Genomic DNA, 10,266 nt, shown 5'->3' with positions numbered 1-10,266 from the left:
CATCCCTCCACCAGCGCTGGACACTGCTCCTCAGTCTCACCCAGAACAGATTTTCCACCAAGTAGCTTCTAATTGAGAGATAAGTGTTGATAGAGATATGTTTGACTGGGGTGTTTTGGGAAGGGGTTTTCAGAGGAAACTAAGAGAGTTAGGCATCCAAATTTCACTGGTCTGGGCACCTGAATTCCTTGGGCTGAATTTCTCCAGCTTCCCCACAGGCTTATTTCTTTTTTATTTTATTTTAAAGAAAATTAACAGAAACTAAGCGTTACATGCAGAAAACTCGCGGAAATGGAAAGGGGCAGGAAAAGTTAAATTATTTGATCTTGTGATTTTCATACATTCATAGATTTTTAAGGCCAGCCGGGACTGTGATGATTGTCTAGTTGGACCTCCTCCGTTGCACAGATTTAGTATAACCCTGTGCAGCTCCAGTTACAGTACAAGGGAGCAGTGGTGATTTTCACCAGCTCAGGGTCTTGCCCTGTGTTTAATGCTGATGTTTCACTATTCTTTATTTTTTTATTTGTTTATTTGAATTGGCACAAAAATAAAAAGTCCTGGGTGCCCTGACACAAAGCTGTGCCATGCAGCCCACCATGCTCAGCCATGGAATTTGGAGTAGCTCTTGGATGTAGCTCTGGATTTTTTACTCCTCTTCCCAGAGCTTTAGGGAGCAAGGGATCAGATCAAAGGTTTTTAAAAAAATTCTCTTTGCCTCCTCCTGTCCAATTCTTAAACCCAACATCTCAACTGGAAAGCCAGTTGGAATCCCTCTTTCTTTCACTGATTTAACTCTTCTGATACTTCTTAATTTTAAAGCTGTGCCCCCCCACTGCCTCCCCCACACACTTGGGTGGGCTGTACATCAGAGGCTGTTTTGCCTCAGTCTCTGAAATGCTAAAAGCCGTAACAATTTCAGTTTGGTGAGTCTTCATCAGCACGCAACAGAGCCTCATCTTTCTCGCTTCATTTGTGGTGTGAAAAGGGGTCATTTTAAAACAGTTCCTTTTCAGAGCTGAACTAAATTTAGTTACTAGGGGCCAGGTTTTTTAATGTTTTTAGGCTCCTAAAGATGCAAATAGGCACCTACCGAGATTTTCAAAAGCACCTATGCACCTAACTCCCATTGGTTCCAATAGGAGTTAGGTACTTAAACTGCTTAGGTGCTGTTGCCAATCCCACTAGGCAACTATCTGCATCTTTAGATACCTAAATACCTTTTGGAAATCTGACCTCAAATTTTTTATTTAAGTTAAGGAGAATTGTTAACAGTTCAAATTATATTCTTACATAAATATTCAGAGCAGCTGGAAACTAATAAGAAGGTCTGGCGAACCAGCAAAACTGAGACAGTAAAGATTGTAATACTCAGTGAATTACAGGTGGGATTTTTGTAGTTTAATGGGAGTTGCATGCCAAACTCCCATATGCCCACAGCAGGTAAACATAGAGATGGGAATATTCAAATTGCCCTAATAGACTCAGATGCTCAGTTCCCATTAAAATTAATGGGAATTTGGCATCCTAATCCCCTAGGCAGCTTTGGAAAATCCCATCCAATGTTTGTGTGACAGTTACATGAGTGATTGTTCCTATCATTTCATTCCATTTGGTCCATCTTTCCTTGAATACCTCCATGATTAATCTAATTCAGGCAGTAAGACATCCCATTTCTCTCAATTCGTTGGTGGTGGTCAATCTTCTTTCAGTAGATGGTGTTTGGTTTTGCAACCATAGGGATGAAAGCCATTTATTGACATAGGACTGCATTTGAAAGGCTGGATCTAGTCCCAGAATCTTTCGGTTTATTGTCTATCTGTGCTTGATTTATGCTCTGTGCTTTCTCTAGACACCATGCACATGACAGATGTCGAGAGGAGAAATCAAAGTGACGTTACAGAATTCATCCTCTATGGGTTTAGGAACCTCAACCCATTCCAGATGGGTCCCTTTGTGCTGGTTCTCCTAACATACATCACCACCGTGGCTGGGAACACCCGGATCATTGTCACTATTCTGGTTGACAAGGGCCTTCACACCCCCATGTATTTCTTCCTGGGAAACTTGTCCTTCTTGGATATGTGGTATACGTCCAACATAGTCCCCAAAATGCTGCAAGGTTTTCTGGCTGAGAAGGGCATGGCAAACTCCTTCAGTGCCTCTCTCATGCAGCTTTATATCTTTGGCTCCCAGACTGCCACAGAGATCTTACTGCTAACGGTGATGACTTACAATTGCTATTTAGTGATATGCAACCCGCTGCGTTACATGGCCCTCATGAATGGGAGGGTGTGCATTAAGCTGGCATCCTGCTCTTGGCTGGGTGACTTCCTCTTCAACCCAGTGCTAGTTGCCTAGATTTACAGGCGATGTTTCTGCGGCCCTAATGAAATCAACCATTTCTTCTGTGATTTCATGCCCCTGATAAAGCTGTCATGCAGTGACATCCATCCGATCACTTTATTATCATTGCTGCTATCAGCTTCAGCCACCCTGATCCCCTTCTTGCTAACCCTGACATCCTATGCATTCCTCATAGCAGCGATAGTAAAAAACCCTTCCAGCACTGGAAGGCAGAAGGCCTTCTCCACCTGCACCTCCCACTTTACTGTGGTCAGCACTTTCTACAGGACTCTGGCCGTGGTCTACATGGTGCCAAAAGCCAACTCAGCCATAAACCTAAACAAAATATTCTCCCTTCTCTACTGCCTTGTCATCCCATTGCTCAATCCCCTGGTCTACTCCCTGAGAAACAATGACGTGAATGATGCCCTGAGGACCATGGCCGCTAGATGATGGATTTTCGAAGGAGATAAAGGGAAAAGGGAGCATGAGGGATTTTAAAATGAAAAATACTGGGCCGCATTCCCAGATGGTGTAAACTGGCATAACTTCATTTGAATCAATAGAGCTGTGCAAGTTTGTGCAGGCAGTCCTCGACTTTACTACACTTTGCTTAAGACAAATGGCACTTACGACATTTATAAATTGAAGCATAAAATCGACTTTACAATGCCGGTTTCGACTTTATGATACTCCCCCATTCATAACATTGTATGTATGGGAAAATAGGTTCCAAGTTATGACATTTCGACCTAAGATGCAATTTTTAGGAACCAATTGCATCTTAAGTCCGAGGACTGCCTGTACTAGCTGCAGATCTGGTCCATGACCCACTCCCACCCCCCAGATTTAACAGTCAAGGGAATTCCATGTTATAGTCCCAGCTGATCAGGATGAATATCATAAACTGTTTCCCAGAAACATTTTCTCAAAAATTGAACTGAGTTCACTTCCAGACCTGTTGTTGTTTTTTCTTTATTATTGAGGTAGCTAACAAAGATTGTAGTCAGAACTGGGGCCTCGTTCTGCTAAGTATTATCCACAGTCTTTGCCCCCGAAGAACATACAATCAAAAAAGACTTTAATTTGCCCACAAACAGCTGGCTGGAAGGACAGTACAGTGATTAGCATCCTACTTTCAGAAGTGGGAAACCCAGATTCAATGTATTACTCTTCCACAGACTTTGTGTGTGATCTTGGGCAAATTGCTTTGTCTCTTTGAGCCAGATGTTTGAAGGTGTTAAGGTCCCTACACTGTTTAGATGCTTTTTTAAATCCAACCAGGAGCTAGATTCACAAAGAGATTTAGGCACCTAACTGCCACCTTAGGTGCCTAAATCCCAGAATAAGGCCCCTCTGGGATTCTGCTGCCAAACCCTGTGGAAACTTAAACTTGCTCAGGGCTCAAAGCTTGCCTACTACTTTGGAAAATAATGAAAATGTCATTGGGCTATAGAGAGAGAGAAAACACAAGCACAAGAATGGCTCTAGTCTAGTGGGTAGAGCACTCCTGGGGAGGTAGGAGACCCAGGATCCAGTCCCCCTGCTCCACTGCATTTTTTAATTATTTAGCCACAGTGGAACCACTTCATCTGGAGAGATGAAGGGGTTTTATATTGGAATATGCTGTAACCCAGTGGTTGGGGCACTCACCTGAGAAGTGGCAAATCTCTTCTCCCCTTCAATTAAAGGGGGGGACTTTGAACCTGGGGTTTCCCACAACCCAGATGAGTGACCTAACCACTGGTCTAAAAGTGATGAGGGAGCTCCTCTTCTCCATTTAGGGCAAGTTGCAAACAGGGCCCGCTCAGCATCCTCTGAGCGTGTTTATCAGACCAGGCCCCACAGGTGAATTCGGCAGACGAACGTCTCTCTTCCCCCACTTCATGCACCGCACTCAGGCTTAGGCATCCGGACACCTAGAGTGGAGCAGAAGGGTGCATGCCAGAGACAGAAACATCGGCACGTAGGGAACGGTCACTGCAAAAATTTAGGTGCTGATGGCAAGTGACATCTACAGGCTTCGACGGCAGCTGAGTGGGAGGGTTGTGAATTGCAGTGGGGCCTGATTCTGGGATTCAGGCACCCAAAGTCCTTTGCTGAATCTAGCTCTAACTGTAGAACTGGTTGATGTTCCCTCTTTTTTGGGGCAAGGGAAGAGCCAGGGACTCTCAGGGACAAAATCTGTCTCCTGATCTGCTCCAGTATAAACCTCTCATCTCTGCCATCTTTTCATGCACAATTTGGGACCTTACAATCCCCTATCCCCATCCTCCACCACCCTAGATTACCCTGCAAGTTAAGCATGTGCTCAAGTACTGTACTGAATTGGGCTCTAAATTGCTAGGAGTCTCCTGGGGGCAGCTACCATTTTGTGCTTACTTCTAAAACAAACTGTTACCAATGAGATACACACACTATGCTCTCTGTCGTGGAGACTTTGTTTATGTTCCTTCTTCGGTTGCTGTTTGCCTTTAATATAAAATAAAAAAGGGAAGAAGGAGAATCCTGGGAACTACAGGCCAGTCAGCCTTACCTTAGTTCCTGGAAAAATCATGGAGCAAGTCCTCAAGGAATCAATTCTGAAGCACTTAGAGGAAAGGAAAGTGATAGGGAACAGTCAGCATGGATTCACCAAGGGCAAGTCATACCTGACTAATCTAATTGCCTTCTTTGATGAAATAACTGGCTCTGTGAATGAGGGGAAAGTAGTGGAAAGTTATTCCTTGACTTTAGCATAGCTTTTGATATGGTCTCCCACAGTATTCTTGCCAGCAAGTTAAAGAAGTATGGGCTGGATGAATGGACTATAAGGTGAATAGAAAACTCACTAGATCGTCGGGCTCAATGGGTAGTGATCAATGGCTACATGTCTAGTTGGCAGCCAGTATCAAGTGGAGTGCCACAAGGGTCAGTCCTGGGGCCGGTTTTGTTCAATATCTTCATTAATGATCTGGAGGATGGTGTGGACTGCGCCCTCAGCAAGTTTGCAGGTGACACTAAACTGGGAGGAGTGGTTGATACACTGGAGGGTAGGGATAGGATCCAGAGGGACCTAGAGAAATTAGAGGATTGGGCCAAAAGAAATCTGATGAGGTTCAACAAGGACAAGTGCAAAGTCCTGCACTTAGGACGGAAGAATTCCATGCACCGCTACAGACTAGGGACTGAATGGCTAGGCAGCAGTTCTGCAGAAAAGCACCTAGGGGTTACAGCTGGATATGAGTCAACAGTGTGCCCTTGTTGCCAAGAAGGCCAATGGCATTTTGGGATGTATAAGTAGGGGCACTGCCAGCTGATCGAGGGACGTGATTGTTCCCCTCTATTCGACATTGGTGAGTCCTCATCTGGAGTACTGTGTCCAGTTTTAGGTCCCACACTACAAGAAGGCTGTGGAAAAATTGGAAAATGGAGGGCAACAAAACTGATTAGGGGACTGGAACATATGACTTATGAGGAGAGGCTGAGGGATCTGGGATTGTTTAGTCTGCAGAAGAGAAGAATGAGGGGGGATTTGATAGCTGCTTTCAACTACCTGAAAGGGGGTTCCAATGAGGATGTATCTAGACTGTTCTCAGTGGTAGCAGATGACAGAACAAGGAGTAATGGTCTCAAGTGGCAGTGGAGAAGGTTTAGGTTGGATATAAGGAAAAAAGTTTTCACTAGGAGGGTGCTGAAGCACTGGAATGGGTTACCTAGGGAGGTGGTGGAATCTCCTTCCTTAGAAGTTTTTAAGGTCAGGCTTGACAAAGCCCTGGCTGGGATGCTCTAGTTGGGGATTGGTCCTGCTTTGAGCAGGGGATTGGACTAGATGACCTCATGAGGTCCCTTCCACCCTGATATTCTATGATTCTATGATTCTTTGATTGAGACTGAGGCTGAGCTATTCAATGCTGTCTAAGGGATTCAGTCATCCAAATCCCAATAAAACACTGGGAATTGGGTGTCCAAATACCCTAGATAGTTTTCAAAGGCTCAGCTGGAAAGTACATGCTTACTCTTTGTGAATGGGAAACAGAAATGAAGTCAAAGTCGAGGACCTTGTCTATACTACAGAATTTTGTCAACCAAAGTCACCTTTTGGCAACAAAACTATGGAAGTGTACACACTGCAATGTCCGTCCAAGTGACAAAAGTCCTCTGTTTTTGCGGCAAAATAAAACCACCTCAAAGAGAGGCGTAGAGGTTTTTGTGGCAATGTTTTGGCAACAAACTGTAAGTATGGACTCCACACTTGGTTTTTTCTCTGTAATTGGCCTCCAGAGGTGTCCCACAATGCCCATTCTGACCGCTCTGGTCAGCAGTTCGAACTCCGCTGCTCTTCTTCCAGGTACACAGGCATCCACTCTTTCCCCCCACCCCCTGAAGTCCCGGGAATTTTGAAATTCCACTTACTGTTTGCTTGGCGTGGAGAGCTTACATTGCATCTTCCCAGCTGACCATGGTGACTCCATGCAGCAAACACTCTCCCACTTGGAGCATGGCTGAGTTGTTGGATCTCCTGAGTATATGGGAAGAGGAAGCTGTACAGTCCCAGCTCTGCTCAAGCCACCAGAATTTCAACACCTACGGGCAGATTTCTTGTGGCTTCAGTGAGAAGGGCTATGAATGAGACACTTTGCAGTGCTGAGCCAAAATAAAGGAGCTCAGGAAGGCGTACCAGAAGGCAAGGGAGGCAAACCGTCACTCCCATGGTGCGCAGAAGATGTGCCGCTTCTACAAGGAGTTGGACGCCATCCTCGGCAGAGACCCCACCTGCACTCCCAAGAGCCCCATTGATACTTCGGAGGGACAGGAGATGGCAGACAGTGGAGTGAACCCCAATGAGAAAGTAGTGGACAAGGTGGTGGAAGTGGAGGATGTCGTGGAGGACAATGCTGGATCGTCCAGTGGTCCACTGATTCACGACATCCCTTGCACTCAGGATGGATCTAGGCAATCCCAGGAGTCTGGCTCTGCTGCGTATGATGCAGAAGTGGAGGCAACCATTAACTGTTCTTTGTGGTGCTGCCAGGTTAGATGAGGTTCAGCTGTGCTTTTCTCTGTGTAAAGTGGGTCAAGGGATAGCAATGGGCAAGAATAGTGTGCTTGAGTGTGATCAACATTCCCATGTGCAGCTAACTGGTGTGGCATAGCAGCGTGTTAATGCACACTGCAATTTCATGGGAATCTTCCATTGATATCTCTAAAAAACTTTCATGCAGGTATTCCCCTATCCCCTACTGAAGATTCCTTGGCAGAGCTGCTTTGTTCCATCCCCCCATTGTATGACACTTTCCAACACCACTGGGCAATCACTTGAGCTGGGACCAAAGCAGAACACAGGTAAGCAGCATAGCGGCTGGGTCTGAACCCACATGCATGCAGTAGATGCATCCTTTCATCCCAGCTCACCCTTAGGAGTGAGATATCGGCTTCAATGTCCCTCACCTGAGGAAAATGAGGGGAACGTTTACAATATAGTCCACGCTCAACTAATCTGATCCTCTTCTAACGTTAGGCATCCCCTTTCACAATCTTGAGCGCCCAACCCCCACCCCAGCCTCACTAACCATGCTTTAACTGTTCCACAAGAGGTGTGCTTGCCATGGGTCAGTTTGGAGAGTGATTGTGATATTCACAGAGGTGTGTTATACTGTTTATGCTGTGGTTGGACTAACAATCATGCTTTCGTGTATTGTTCCTTGTGTTTCAGCAGAAACATCCTTGAGGGGCACCCCCTCAATCCCAGCTGAGCGCTTTCAGCAGGTAAGGAAGCAAGGTGAAGCAAGGAGAACATGTTTAGGGAGGTTCTCCAAACTACTGAGACCAAGAAACAGGAGTGAAGGGAGTGGAGAGAAAAAGATAGGATGGAAAAGACATGGATTGAGGAACGCATGATTAAAGTGATGGAGGAGCAGACTGCAATGTTGAAGTCTCTCATCAAGCTGCAATCTGAGCAGATGCGTGCCCATACACCACTACAGCCCATACAGAATATTTTCTCTTGACCTCTCCAAACTCCACCCACACATTCCTATCCAAAACCAGAGACGTTTTGCTACCTCTTTCAATCCACCCCTTTAGACAGTTTCCAAAATGATAGCTGGACTTATGCATAGCTTTGAGAACCACCAATGCCCATCTCACTGCTATCAACCTTCCCAACAACCATCCTGTGTGTATTAACTGTTGTTGAATAAAAACAAAGAAAATGAAAGATAAGAAACATTTATGTGTCCCTATAATCATACTGTGAAGCTGTAAGCAATTCATTAGTGAAATACAATCACAATTTGTAGGCAAATCAAGAGAAGTGATGTTATTGTAGCATTTCACATTGCTGTTTGAAAACAAACACAAACTATTCCTGCTCATTATCAAAATGATGCCTACAAGCCTCCCTGATTCTAACAACCCCCTGTTGTGCCCCTCTTATTCCCCTAGTGCCTGGCTGCTCAAAATCAGCTGCCAGGCAACCTGCCTCAGCGCTCCGCCCTTGGGGAAAATTTTGCCCCAGCTTCACAGAGATTATGAAGCGTGAACCAAGCTGCGATAACCATGGGAATGTTTTCCTCATTGAGGTCTAGCCTGCCATACAAACAACGCCAGCGTGCTTTTAATTGACCAAAGGCACATTCCACAGTTATCCTGCACCTGCTCAGACTATTGTTGAAGCGCTCCTTACTGTTGTCCAGATGTCCTGTGTAAGATTTCATTAGCCAAGGGAGTAGGGGGTATGTGGGGTCCCCCAGGATCACTATGGGCATTTCAACATCCCTCACAGGAATCTCCTGGTCTGGAAAGAAGGTCTCAGCTTGCAGCTTTTTGTACAGCCCTGTGTTATGGAATATCCATGCATCATGCACCTTCCCGTACCACCCTGTGTTTATGTCAGTGAAACGCCTGTGGTGATCCACAAGCACTTGAAATACCATAGAGAAGTACTCCTTTCTATTGATAGGTTTCAGAGTAGCAGCTGCGTTAGTCTGTATTAGCAAAAAGAAAAGGAGTACTTGTGGCACCTTAGAGACTAACAAATTTATTTGAGCATAAGCTTTCGTGAGCTAGATGAAGTGAGCTGTAGCTCACGAAAGCTTATGCTCAAATAAATTTGTTACTTTCTATTGATGTACTCCATAGCAAGATGGCCCAGGGCCAAAATTGGAATATGCGTTCCATCTATCACCCAGCAACAGTTAGGAAACCCCATTGCCGCAAAGCCTTCCACTATCTCACCAACATTGCCAAGAGTCACAGTCCTTTATAGAAGGATGGGATTAATGGCCCTGTACACTTGCATTAATGTGAGCCCAGTGGTGGACTTCCCCAGTCCAAACTGATTCATGACCAAGCGGTAGCAAACAGGAGTGGCCAGCTTCCACACGGCGATCGCCATGTGCTTCCTCACTGGGAGGGCAGCTCTCATTCTCGGGTCCTTACTCTACAGTGCCAGGGCGAGCTCTGCACACAATTCCAGGAAGGTGGCTTTGTGCATGCGAAAGTTCTGCAGGCACTGCTCATCATCCCAGAACTGCATAACGATGTGATCCCACCACTCAGTGCTTGTTTTCCGTGCCCAAAAGTGGCAGTCCACCTTGTGCCGCTGGTCCGTGAATGCCAGAAGTAATCTGGTGTTGTTTCTTTCCACGGCGCTTAGTTGGTCATCAAAGTCCAGATCCTGGTTGGAGTGTATGTTCATGATATAATGCATGAACATCCATGTTGTGTTCATAATGGTAATCACAACAGAAGACAGCAAAGCAGGGTCCATACTTTCAAACAGAGATGGCAGGCACACAGTAATCAGGGTCTGTTAAAAAATGCCCTGAAAAGCAAGCAGAAACTCATGGAATGATGGGACAGAAACAACTGCATCACAGGACATTGACACCACACCCATGATGCACTGCGATCCGCTCTGCCTACCCATAAGTCCAA

General features: G+C 45.5%; 1 pseudogene; it reads left to right on the top strand.

Moving 5' to 3' along the window:
- The first annotated feature begins 1,863 nt into the window (after nucleotides 1-1,863).
- On the top strand, nucleotides 1,864-2,819 carry LOC119843066 (annotated as a pseudogene).
- The last annotated feature ends 7,447 nt before the right edge of the window (nucleotides 2,820-10,266 follow it).

The sequence above is a fragment of the Dermochelys coriacea genome, chromosome 14 (genome assembly GCF_009764565.3).
Source record: "Dermochelys coriacea isolate rDerCor1 chromosome 14, rDerCor1.pri.v4, whole genome shotgun sequence".
Classification (NCBI taxonomy): Eukaryota; Metazoa; Chordata; order Testudines; family Dermochelyidae; genus Dermochelys; species Dermochelys coriacea.
This window is presented reverse-complemented; position numbering and strand designations above follow the sequence as displayed.